At 38.8% G+C, this 13,902-nt stretch overlaps 1 protein-coding gene across 1 annotated transcript in view; it reads right to left on the reverse strand.

Annotated features, from left to right (window-relative positions):
- Positions 1-13,902, reverse strand: part of apba2b (amyloid beta (A4) precursor protein-binding, family A, member 2b) — a 57,147-nt gene that overhangs the window by 41,678 nt on the left and 1,567 nt on the right. Inside the window, exon 2 of the mRNA XM_010731424.3 lies at positions 1,343-1,393. The gene's annotated coding sequence lies outside the window, so the exon portion shown is untranslated. The remainder of the gene's footprint in view (positions 1-1,342; positions 1,394-13,902) is intronic.

Below are 13,902 nucleotides of genomic sequence, written 5' to 3' on the forward strand. Positions count from 1 at the left end.
AAAAAAACAAGAACAGACAGCCCTGCCCCATATTTCTATAATCTTCTAACAAAAACTTATGTGGCCGAACCCAACAGTAAACATGAAATAAGCAGACAAGTGGGATGGATGAACGTCATCGGTTGATGATGGATGATATTCAAGTGACTATAATAACAAAGGCTGTGATACACTGTTGAGTGTCAGGATGATACAGAGCTCTATTAATTTCTCTCTCTCTTGGAGGATGCCGCTGTAGCTGGGTGGATGAATATTCTAGCAGAACATTAATAAATGATGAGGGGAGGCAGTGTTGAGAGGCTCACAACTCTGTGGATTGCTCAACTGTTGTTTTTGCATCCTTTTCCTCCACCCTTCTACAATATGTCTTCAGTCGGCTTCTCCCATAATGCCCTCCCTTTTCTCCGCACATCAGCGGCCTGCTGCCTTGCTCTCTTCTCCCTCTCTATTTCATTCCTGACATCTTACCCTGTACTTGTGCTTATGAAGAGAACATCTATCGCACTTTTTGATGAAACACTGCAATAACATACTTATACTTGCATATATCTTCAGTATAGTTTTATGGTACGGTATAGTCTTTCAATAAGTCACTGAAAACGTCCAGGGACTGCCACCCGAGCAGAGACAATTTTCAGTAGAAAATATTCAATTTTAACTGTTTTTGTTCATAGCCTTCTCAGAGGAACTCATAAATTTATGGCAAACTCATATATGTTGCGCCTGTGGGTTAGCACATTTGATTAAATGGCATTGAAAAATATTAGAGGTATGCAAGCTAGGAAGCGTGATATCAATTAATGGGCTTGTCTCTGAAGCGTAAAAATACTAACATAGTGTGAAGTGTCTGTGTTGCTCTGTCGAGAACTTAATTTACTGCTCGTCAACAAGGACTGGTGGAAGCTCACTAACCAGTCAGCATTGCTGTAGAAGAGTTTTGTTTTTGAAATGCGCCACCAAACAGATGGATACATTATCCACAAAAGCATTACATATACGAGCTTTAATGGAGCCTTAAACACAGAGAAAAGTCACCTTGCATTTTTTTTCTCCCTCTCCTCATTTCTTCTCATCATTGTTTGTTTCTACACCAGACTAGCGCGACTCAGCCGGGCAAGTTAAGGAGCTCCCTAGGGCTCACAGGTTGCTATGTGCACCTGCTCAATGCCAGGAAACAGATCTGAGTGTACCAGTACATGGAAACACAGTGGACAGTGGCCGTCATATGATTATTCGGGAAAAGTTTACTATTTTTCATGTGACACTATAAGAATTCCTCCCACACTCTTCAGTATACCTGGTGACTGTAAAAACCTGCTGAGGCACAGTAAAGCTAACTTACTGATATTCGTAGGTAGGCAGAGCAGCTCTACTGTTTGCTCCAGGCGATGACCTAAAACACAAAACACAAAGAGAGAGAGGGAGAGAAAGAGAGAGAGAACGTCAAGCTGAGCATCAACCCACATGAAAGACACAGATCAGCACGAAGATTGAGCCTTGATCTCTTTCTCCTGCCTGGATGTGCAGAAAGTACGAGGGCTGATTATGAGAAATGGGATTGTTTGGGCCGTAGTGCTGAGAAGAACAGAGTGACTCTATGGGCAGATGTCATTCGACTCTGAAATAAGGACCCAGATTCAGAATAGCATTTTTTTTTGCTGTTGCATCATGCTAGAGGTGAAAATGTGCTGCTGTCCAAACCCTGTACAACCTTTCCTGACAGACACTGACTCTACATTCATTCTAAAAATAGTAATATGGTTTATTATACATTATAAGATTATTATATGATTATTGGAAAGTAATTAAGGTATACACCTTAATTACTTTCCAATTCTTCAAGTGCAGTTGAACCTTATGTGAATTGTGATGTTCTAACAGACTATCAACAGCCACTGTTACACCCATTATAACTCCCCATTCATCCCACAGTGAGAATAAAGCTTCACAAATGTATTGTGTTGTAATGTGTAAAGTGTTTTCATTAAATGTAATATATGATATAGGTTTTATGCCACATGGTATTATTCCTAGAGCAGACAAATTGTAGTTGTTGGAGTGAATTCTTTGCATTTTCCTGTCTTGCATAATCACTAATGATGCAGCAGATTCTTTTAAATACATGAAGATACATGATACAGTACTTTATTTAGCACCATCATCCACATCTAGAAGTGTTTATGAGTGTAGTCATGAAGTCATTATGAATTCATTATTATTCATAAACACCCCCATAACACTCTATAGTTGTAGTCTTCATAGAAAGTGTTACCATTATTTTTTTGTGACAGGCCTCCGTTGCTTGAGACAGAGGTGTGACTGCCCGGTAACAAGATTTCAGGACAGGAGTTACAGCGAACGTAGTGAAACAGCAACATTAGCTCAGCTGTATTCTCCCTCTGACAGCAGGACTTCACCATCTGCCACTAAGCCAAGGCCATGTGTCACATCTCATCCTGACGGCCTGACTCCCCTTGTGACAGCACCAAGTTGCTGTCCCTACTCAGCATTTGGATCAGATAACCAGGAAACACACCAGCAGCATACACACTGCTGGTGTCAGTATGATAGCTCTTTTACAACAGCCAGTGGGTGTGGTGATGAGTGAAGTGATGGGGGAAAAAAGGCAGGTGCTAAGACGTGAAGATGACAACAGTGGCAGCTATATGCCATATAACAGAAAAGCTAATCTGCCATGATACCAAGAGATTTCCAATTGGATATGCAAATATCACTGATCAAAGTGATCAGTGATATCAAAAACTGCTGGCTTCAAACAAGAACTGAAGACAACGTACATGCTGTTGGGTCTGCAGCAGAGATGTATTAGTTTATCTGGCCAAATGTTTGAGAGAGGGAACAAAGAAAAGGTAAACTGGTCTTTTGAACTACTAGTGATCAACACACGCTGACTCGGTCTCCAAGAGAATACAAAGTTTGGTAGATAGGAGAAGAAAAGATGAGCCGTGCCTGAGTGTCATACAAAGAGTAACAGTTGTTGGGAGGAAAACTATAACTTGTGCTTACTTCTCCATTGGTTTATTCTCAAACTCTAAATTATGGCAAAGTACACATCTTACTGTACTAGTAATGACATTGTTTTGACTTTCCATAACTTAAACTATGGCAACGACATGCTTGACTCCAACACTTAGCCTGAAAACTAAGTCCTTAGATTACCAAATGGTTATTTTTGGTTGGACCAAACTTTTCATTTTCAGAATTAGAAGGTGAATTACCACAAAGTCATGGTGTGAACAGTTTTTTTTGTCCCTACAAGGTGAGAAATATATAACACATACTGTGTTCAAAGTGACAGTGTCTCTCCCATCTAACCACTGCTGTGCTGTTCACCATGGCTTCCCTCCTCCTATTTTCACACAGCCCTGAGGCTTGTATTGGTCCCACAGGTCCAACTCACACTGCAGCACACTGCAGCTATACAGTGTTTGAGACCAAACACTCAGCAGATCACACTTACAACCAACCAAATGGAGAGAAAAAAAAAAAATACTCAACTCAGCGGCACTCTAGGAATCTTAGACTACTGATTCACAATTTCTGTATCATCCTAAATGCAGATACATTCATCACTATTTTTTTATTAATAACTGCAAGTGTTCTGCTTTTGTTCCTGTTATCCTAATCACAGTATTCAAGAGGTGTTTTACTGTATTGTAACAATTGGTTGTAGGCGTTCAACCCAGAAATTAGACAGGCAAAACAAGTGAGTACATATAACCATGTGGCTGAATAGAAAATAGATATTTTACAGAGAAAAGTGAGCAATTTTTGGTCTATGGACAGCTTATGAGAAACTCCCACCACCTATAATTCTCCACCCATTACCTATTTGGCCAGACACATCACAAAAATGGAAATTAGCCCACACAAAACAGTCTTAAAGACAATGATAATGGGATTGTTTAACACAGTTATCTGTCATGAGAAAAGGCATCTTTTTGTATTTTGTAAAGGCGAGTACTGAGTAGTCACATACCATGTAAAAAAAATGAATAATTCAGACTCAGCACTAAAATGTATTATTGTATATACAGACACTATGGAGTTGCTGATGTACGCAATGAGGCCAGATAATAGGGAAGGATGGTGACCATACATGCATGTTATATATACTATACTATATATACACTGATAATGAACTTTTCAGTGAAGTAGAAGACATCTGCAACACATTTCCATATTCATAGAGTTTGCATTTTCAATGAGTGAGCACAATGTGGAAAAGCCATGTTTAATTTGCAAAATATTGAAATCATGTAGACAAGGTCTCTGGGGGAAAGTGTAATATGATACGATGATTATTTCCCATCTAAAACATGCTTTTTGTTATGACCCTGATACAAAGAGGGCATGGTAATGAGAATAACCTGCAGACCTCAGTGCTACATCCATGTGCGCACATGAACAACTACACTTAGAAACAAGCTGACAGATACACAGACTTGTGTGAACGCCTACATCTCGGCTCATCAGAGCCATCTCCGGCAGGAAATCTATCCACAATGATCTCCACCCTCCCTCACTCTCCTCTGCTATGACAGGCGAAAGCCTACAGTACCCTGCTCACTCTAAAACCTTGCATAAGCTGTTCCATGGCATTTTACACCCCGTCAACATTTTACAAGGTTGCTCACTGCCATGCTGTCATGACCTCCTATCCCAAAGCAATAACTAAGCTGTCTTTGCTGAATTACAGACCTAAGGCACCCAAAGATGGAACAGAGAATGAAATGAGTGGGCTCCAAGGCACAGCAGAGATAAACAAGCCACTGGCTGCTAATAGTCCAGTTAGGATATCTTGACCTGCAGCTTTACTCTCAGTGCTGTTTAGCAGTCAGAGGAAACACATCCAACACTCGCATTATTCCAGTTTTATCAGAGCATATGGTGCATAATATAACGTATAACATCAAGTTCTTTTTAGCTTTCATTATCTATTTACTTCAAATCCACCTCCATATATTCTCTAATTAGTATTCGTCAGCCAGCCTCAACTCATCCAAGGCTGAGAGGTCAGCACAGACAGCTCCAATTTCAGCATGTAGGACCAAACCAACCGATTGTTTCTGAGCATTTTGCTGAGGTGTGGAACCTCTCTTCTGACCTCTGAAATGCCTCCTGCACTGAAATCACAAGGTACATGAAAATCTTTGATGCAGAACATGAGCAATTAGTTGAATGCAGTGTACTACATGTCCGGTGTTGTCTAGAGATGGACAGTACTTCACACAAACATGTGAATACATGGCAGACCTCAACTGTAGGTAACTGTGGTGTGGTCCAAAGATATTAGAATTTGCTCAGAAAAGTATTAAGGTTATGTTGCCTAACATTTAACTAACGTAACATTTCTCACTTTTAAGAATCTCTTCAAAATGTGCCTTATTTAGCATAATCAGGTGTGTTTGCATTGTAAAAGGCAACAAACAGGTGGTTTGAGTAATCTCTAAAGGAATAATTCCTGGTAAAAGCCCACATTGACTGACAGCTCTTTAAACCTCTGGGGTTTGCCTACAATTGCAGAAGCGATTGATAGCACCCCAGAGGGTTAAATACACAGACTAACATTAGACAGTGCAACTTATCTTCACTTTTACCTTCCCACTCATGTAAGCATTCAGCATTGATTGACCTTGTGTGGGTGTGTACCCTCTAGAAGAGTGTGTACTGTGTAGTCCTGCATTTAAGGTGAGACATCAGCATATTAATTTCTGCTAACTTTATATTCATGGTTAGATGTTCTCTCAGAACACTGAAAGCTTTTTGTGAATGCTCATAGTTCACCAATATACAACTCTGGATGTCATGTCATTGACCACATTAGCACAACTGACAATAGATAACAGCCAAGATTACATCAGCAACTGAGGTCTTTTTCTAAATACATTTTGCTTTTTACTTTTTCTAACAAACATTTGAAACAATCTTCAGTGTCAGATAACAAACCAAATATAATAAATGTCTCCCTTTGTACACTTAAGATGAATCCAGGGTTTCAAAGCACAGAGCCGCTGTGTACATTGTATGTTGCATGTCTTCAGCTACAACATATTGAAGTCCCCAATAATGACTCAATATTGACATCCATGTGAAGACACAGTCGCCACATGCGCCTAAACAGACCTGTTGACTGCTGTACTGATTTCTATTCACATTCATGTCATGTCCTGAACTTTGCAGACCAGTCCAGACGTACAATGACTCACTATGAACTAAATTATAGATGAGATGAATACATAAATGTGGGGTGACCAATAAGAAAATGGAAAATATCAGAAAATAAATGACTTTACTGCTACTATGTACTTCATCCTCACATACTGTTATATTGTGGATATTTCCTAAAATATATCACCACTGAAGCTGCCCTAGAAATATCCTGATGTATTGTTATGTCATCCATGTTTGACCTCATATCCATAGAAGACAGCAGAATGGGACCACAAATAGCAGGCACATCCTCAACAACCGCTTTTTTCAAGTGTTAAAGGATCTTTCCTGCTACAATACTTCAGCGTTCCTATACATTTCAAAGTTTCAAACTTTTCCAGACTTCTCCGTAGTTTTCAGACCATATTTGACAGTTGAGTTGAGTACATATAATCTCAATTTTTATGGTTTTAAGATCCAAATGTAACTGTAAGTTACATTCTGACTATGTACGCTATTACAGAAGATTGCTGGGTAGCCAACCCAGCATAGATGGATGTCTGCACATCAGTCTCTGCTTGACTTGCTGTCTCAATCGGAAGACGGAGCACACCCAGATGTCTGAGTTCATGTCGAAGGAAGACTGAATGCCATTGCCTTACAACAATTTGACATGACAAAGTCAATGCAAATTGGAACAACCACCCCAACACATTGAGGCATTCAATGGCTATTTTTCCCCCAGGTGTGTTTGCAACATTAAAAACTAAAATAAAAAAACAAAAAACTAAAACAAACTTAAAATGTAAAAGCTGAATAAACTTAAATGAAACTTTGCAGTGTTACATAAACTGAAACACCTTCTTCAGTTTAACTACAACTTCCAAGGATTTTTGTTTATTTCTGACTGCACATCTTCTGCAGCTGGATGCCACCTACACCTAACTAAATCTATGTAGATTTATTTTTAAGGAATCAATGAACACCATCAAGCATTAACATAACCATGTTTCTAAACGTTGAACACTTGATGCCCAGAGGATCACAATCACTTGTTAATACATAGCATAAAATAACTGAATGTTCTCTCTCTCTCTCTTTTTTATATTGACATGGTCCCCACTTTCATTGTTCCTCACTGAGCAAGTCTCACGCTGTAGATAAAACAACCATCTGGTTGCTTTCCATCACCTTTATCACACAAATGATGAACAATAATCTGCACTGTCAATCAACAAACATGTCTATGCCTATAGAAATTACGGTCCTGAAGCTGGCACTCCAAAGCAATTGAACGACAAGCATGACGAAGCATGTGTAAGCAATGCGTATTTTATATGGAAATATATTTACCTTTGTATCTATAGACAACACTATTTCCTCGACTAACAACAATTTCTCATTGTTTAGAAAATAAATTTACCAGATGTGAATTTGAATTGTCTGTGCAGCCCAACAATAACAGCAGCAGGTGAGGCTCTCTGCACATCTAAATGCAAATATCATGCTGCTCCTCAAACAAATGCGGTAGCAAATGAGCTGGCTTGGTGAATGCATCTTAAGCCAAAGTAATGACATAAGTGACAGCATACCAAGGGAGAGGAGTCATCTTATGACTCACATCGCAGCAGGAGGGTATATTGAGGACATGCATACACACACTAGGACTAACACACACACAGATAACCTAAAACCTAACAATGTCAAGTGTTAAGCGAGGTTACAAGCTTCCTTTTGTCTGCATAAATCAGAAATCTTATATAAAAAGACAAATTCTGCATGCACACACAAAACACTACGAGTCTTCAAAAGATATAACAAAACTAAAACTTACTCAAAAAGCCAAATAATGAATGAACAGTTGAATAAAACTAGTGTTGACAGAATGGCAACTACAACTGTTAATTGCAATTAAGATAAAGAGTAAAGAGATAAATAGAAGTCTGCTCTTATAGATACATACAAGTAAATTTGAGGTAGTAGGTGAGTAGGTTGTTCGGTGACAGGAGCTCTACGTGAGTACCAAAATAGGATCCTCTGATTGAACTTTAAACCACAACAGTATGCATGTGTATGTGTATACACTTGTGCCTCTTCCATCATGTCGGCAACACCTGGCACATCTCCTGCAGCTTGTGCTTCCACTATTGCCATGTCCCCACTGCATCCATGAGCAATCTATTTTGGTTGATACACTCTGGCTGGGTGCCCAGAAGTGCTGCTTACAGCTACATTTATAGATTTTTAATGTTCTTGCACCCTGTTGCCCAAAAAAGGCAAAAAATAAAATAAAATAGATCAATATTAGGGTTGGATTCCATTTTGGGTCCACTTTTAGTGGCATGGTGAGGATCTGTTTTTTCCAAAAAGGAAGAAAAAAGCAGCAGCATATTTTAATTTTAGTTTCAACCTTGTTTAAGCTACATGATCAAGCTCTATATACTGTGTTTGGTAGGTTCTGCTGTCTACAGAGAGGTTAGGGGATGTTTTTTTTTGTTTTTTTGTTTTTTGTTAACCAGACCACTTCCTTATAGCATTACCAGTGGCACTGAAGTGAAACTCGAGTGGGAGATAAGTGGTGCTTCAATTTAAAAAAAAAAAAAAAAAAAACAATCCCCTTCACCCAAATTCCAACCAGTCATGCTCTGCTCACATGCTCTGGATCCATACTAATAAAATAAATAAGATATGTTATGCTCTGAAGTTAAATAATCTCTCCTTGCTCTTTTTTAAAGGGGCAATTTGAGTTTCAGTTAGCTTGTAAAAAAGGTTATAAAATGTCTTCTGTGGGTCTGAAATGACTTTCTACAAGAAATAATATTATAAATAAATTACGATATACAAGTGGGCTGTGGCATATTTAATCAAGATGTCATATCTGATGCCTCATCTCATTATTGAATTGTAGCTACAGGCTTAATAATAAGCTTGCCAGTCAAAGCTGTGCGTTTTTTTCAACAAAATGTCATTACAGATCTCAACTGCAACTTTTAACTTTAGTCATTTTGAACTTTATTTACCCACAACTGTTCAAAGCTGAACATAAATTAAACCACAAACCTTATTTTAGTCATTCAAATTACATTTAGTGTTTCTACATTTCAGCCCTGTTTTAATGAAGAATAAAGTAGGTGACCCTCAAACATTCAAGAGTATAAAACAGAGTAGAGTTATTACAAACATAATGAAAACTGCATCCAAAGTACATTTATCAGACGTTTAAATAAAACTGAGTTTGATCATAGAGGACACAACTGTGAAGGGAAAGTAGACTTATGTCATTCAGACAGATCCAGTTAACGTATACGGCTGTTTCAATGCTTCTTCTCTCTGTCCTTCTTTCTCTTTGGGTATCGCCACGGAGTGATTCTTTAGTGCCACCCATGATTAATGCAGCTATGAATGGGTTTCTCTTTCACCAAGCACTGTGGGAGAAGGGGTTCTTTCGTTCTTTCTTTCTTAGCCATTTTGCTTCCCTCCCAATGTGACCTGATTTAGTCACAGAGTGTGAAACTGGTTTGGACTCATTTACATGCTAATGCCATAAAAAGAGGTGAAGTGATGTGTACGAGTCACCTCATTCATTCTAGGGGACACCACTGTACTTGGAGAAAATGATCGCCGGTTTAAACTATATGATTCACAGACTCAATATTCATACATTTAACTCGGTAACAGTATGAAGGAACACCTTCTTGTAATACCATGGGGTACCATTCAATCGACATGACACACAAAAGAGATCATTTATTGTTGGTTTGTAGTGTGCAGATGCTTTTTTCCATTTAGCTTGATACAATCTGTAGTACAGTCTATAGTCTGATACAAGTGGTGTTTATTCTTCTATTCAAGGATTACTTTAAATATAACTGTTTGTTGCGACAGAAACATCATAAAAAGGATGCACAATACAATGCCAAATATGAACCTTCACTAAATGAACAAATAAGTGTGCAAGAGAAGATTTCTGAGAAGACTCAGGATTGCTCCTGTCACCAGCAGCAGTCAAAAGAAGAACACCTATAAAGACCAGTGGAGTTTTGGTTATGTCACTGTGGAGGTAATGTTAATGTTATTCAAAGCAGCAGTGAACATAATATTTTATTTTTTAGTATACTACCTGTCTGTTTTGAGGACCTTAGGCTAGAGACAATGTGGCTTTGGCCTTCACACTTGACAGTGTCATTTTGAACACTGAGGAGTGTGACCGACACATCATGCTGGCCTGCGACATCTCTAACAAACTGCCTTCATGCCTCAACTAGTCACTACTTCACTATTGATTACTTGAAGGTGTAGGTCATTGACGTGTTGAAGAATGTCAAGGGAGTAAAGAGAAGTGTTGCATTCTGGAGACTAAACTCTTAGACTGTAATGGATTTTACAGCAGGGCCATACAGACAGGACAGATATATGTTATTGACAATGAGGGAGGAATACAACATGTCATAGTGAAGACAGTGGTACACGCTGTAGAAGCTTGCTACCTGCTGGCGTAGAGGTGATTTCTTTCTGAATAAAAACTATGTAAAAAGGGACTTTGCACACTATCTATACACCGGCTAAATCATCAGAGCTTCCTTGGTTCTTGTCCCCTGAGAGGAAAACCACGAAACAAGAAATGTCGAAACAGTGCCCTTTAACCATGTGTGACACAGAATCTGACCTGGATGTTGGCATGTTTTCTTTACCTGTTGGTAAAAAAAACAAAACAATAGTAACATGTTAGACCCTTGAGCTAAAAGTCAACACTACAGTATGAGTAACGCTTGGCCTCTCAAAGACTGGTCAAGCCACAATCAAATCCATAGTATGCAGTTGAAGAATGCTAGAGGAGATAGCTTCATCTCCAAATCAAAGTAGTCTACTGAGGGTTTGAAAAGAACAAGCGTGACAGAGGCAGAAACACAGATCACACTTTCAAGAAAAAAACGAAACTGAATGAGACAGCACTGTCAAAACAACTTGAGTAACACTGATAAGGCTGTCATATTTGTGTGTGTGATACTAGAACAATGTCAAGAGCTGGACAACGAGGATGACCCAACTCCTTCAGGATATCCATGCATTACTTCGACCTGACAATAAAAATATACAACTGGCATATTGTATGGTTAAGGTATGGCATATTATATCCTTGATCAAACATTATGTAGAGACAGTGAGGCTGCTTTGGAGCTTTCTTGTTCTATCAACATGTATGATCTAATATCACATTCATATATTGCCATGATCACTGGAACCAAATTTGAATTGTAAAAAGTCAAATTTAGAGATGAATTTTAAATTTAATGTGTAATGTGGCTATTTGCCACAGAGCAGGATCATTGTTTTATGTGTTGGTGAGTCAGTTATCCTTGAAACTCTTTGACTAGGTTTTGGTGCTGTAATCAAGCCCACATGTGAACCAGAAAGCCATTTCCTCTTGTGATGAACATGAATTGTGATTAGTCTAGAAACCCGGAGGAAAATGGAAAAACAAAACAGTTGCTGGCAAGCTGAAAACCAGAAGATTAAACTCCTTTCTGTGCAGCCAGAGCAGCCAGCAAAGCTGTGCAGTGGAAGATGATGAACATAGACTCTGTAGATATATTAAGTTACAGTGCTATTTCAAATTACATTATGAAAACACAACCAGTAGGGATAGAAAGACTTTTCAGTCAGTATGAAATGCTTCTGTCAGCTCTAAATTCGTTCGCACTATTGACCGCTCTTGCTGGTTGTAACAAAGTTTTTGCCTAGGTTTTATTTTAAATTAAGCTTGATATGGCTGACTGCATAAAACTACACAGCACTCCAAGAGCACATACCACTGCCGAGGCGGCACAGTCCTCTAAATCGATACTTTAATAGTAGAAAATGATTTTTTTCTTAACAGCATCTGGATCCCTATCTGAGTCAGATTGCATGGAGGACTCATGAGCACTCATGAAAATGCATCTATGTGATTCATGTGAATGTTATTTCTATGATATTGTGCAGCTCTGTGTTGGTTGTGAATTCAAACAGCAGAGAGGCTGTTGTGATGATGTCATCTGGAGATAAATCCTCCACAGACAGTGAATAATGGAACAACTCGTACGACAATATGACATGATGCCATGGTGATCTTACAATACTGATGATTCACAGCAACACAACCTACATTCACAGAAAAACAATTTGGACGTAATATCTCAAGTAAACAGACAGACTGCAACTGCAGTAAAATGTTGCCATTTAAGTCTTGATTCTCTGATTTCCACCTTATGGAAACAGTTGATTATGTTTCTTAGAGACTAACAAAGTCCAAAATAGGGATGAAACAGTTGATTAAAGTCTAGTGTGTCAGATTGAGGGGGCCTTTTGCATTTTTTGTAGCCACAGTAGTTTCTCATTTATGCTTGGAACAAGAGGGCGACTAATCCCTTAAACAACGGACAACAATTTTGGCAATTGTGTAATCATTTTAGTCAATGTGAAAAATCAAAACATTTGCTGTTTTTAGCATCTCAAATGTGAAGGTTTGTCTAATGTATCATTGTAATTGGACATGTTTGGGTAAATGTAAAGAATGAACTAAAATATTGTGAAATGAATCAACATTTTAATCAAGAATCAGCATCTTTTTCTGTCAAAGTTTCTGTCAAATTAATTTACTCTAAGCAAACCCCCACATCTGTAATTCCTCAGCTGTCTCTGTTTGATACAGTGCGGTTCACAGCTTGCCCTCTACATGCTAAATCCTGTGTTGAACAGAAATTTGCTCGCTCTAATTACTCACACAAAGCTTTTCTACAGCAATACAGTTGTCTGTAACAACACTGCAGCACCACTTATCTTACAAAAGCCTCATCACAAATCATTGTTTCAGTTGCCTTTTTTGCTTTTCGAACAGTTTTATGCAACATAAAAAAAATAAACACCCACCCTGAAGCTCTATCTATAGGTTTAATTATCTGAGAGTCTTTTGTTTTTGCCAAAGGACATCATAGTTTGTTATTATACCTCCGCCCACTCCAATGTTCAAAGTAGAAAATGTAAATGTTTGAAATGTGATATCTATAGCTATCTAGAGCAACGCTTTTAAGAAGATACATGACATTATATAATGGGTAACTGATTTCCCTTTGGCACTCCAATCCACGTTGCTAAGACCATTTTCTGCTGAAAATCCTAGTATCAACTGAGTTTAGATCAACTGTCTTGATAGGCTAATGATTTAATCACATATTTCCAAACTGTTATTATCTTTCATAATTTGTGCAGCAGGCTTGGAGGTTGTTGCCCTATTCTGTTTCCTCCCCCAGAGTCCAATTTAGTATCCTCTGGATGCAGCATGAATAAAATCCCAGCAGGATGCAGACAGCATGTTTGTCCTTCAGTGCAGGTGCTAAACAGAAAACTATCCCAGGCTACAGCGATGGTGAGATAAAGAAGAGGAGTGAAAGAGACATGCACAAGGGGACAGTGCAGAGGTAGTGAGGCCAGACCTAGAGCAAAGGCTGTGAAGTAAGGGAGGAAATGCAAGCTTTGCATCACTACTTTCAACACAGAGGCAAGTCAACATGCTGGGTGCATCATCCAAGGGCTTATAGGTTTCTATCATGGCCCTCCAGGGGCCCTTCACTTTCTCTAATAGCCATGCATTACTCTCCACGATCTGCCCTCACCCTCTACGGCACTGGTCATCCTCAGCTACGACACAGCCATTGTTCCCCTTCTCTTTCTGTCTCTTCTCTGCTCACC

This window comes from Larimichthys crocea, chromosome VIII, assembly GCF_000972845.2.
Source record: "Larimichthys crocea isolate SSNF chromosome VIII, L_crocea_2.0, whole genome shotgun sequence".
In the NCBI taxonomy this organism is placed as follows: Eukaryota; Metazoa; Chordata; class Actinopteri; family Sciaenidae; genus Larimichthys; species Larimichthys crocea.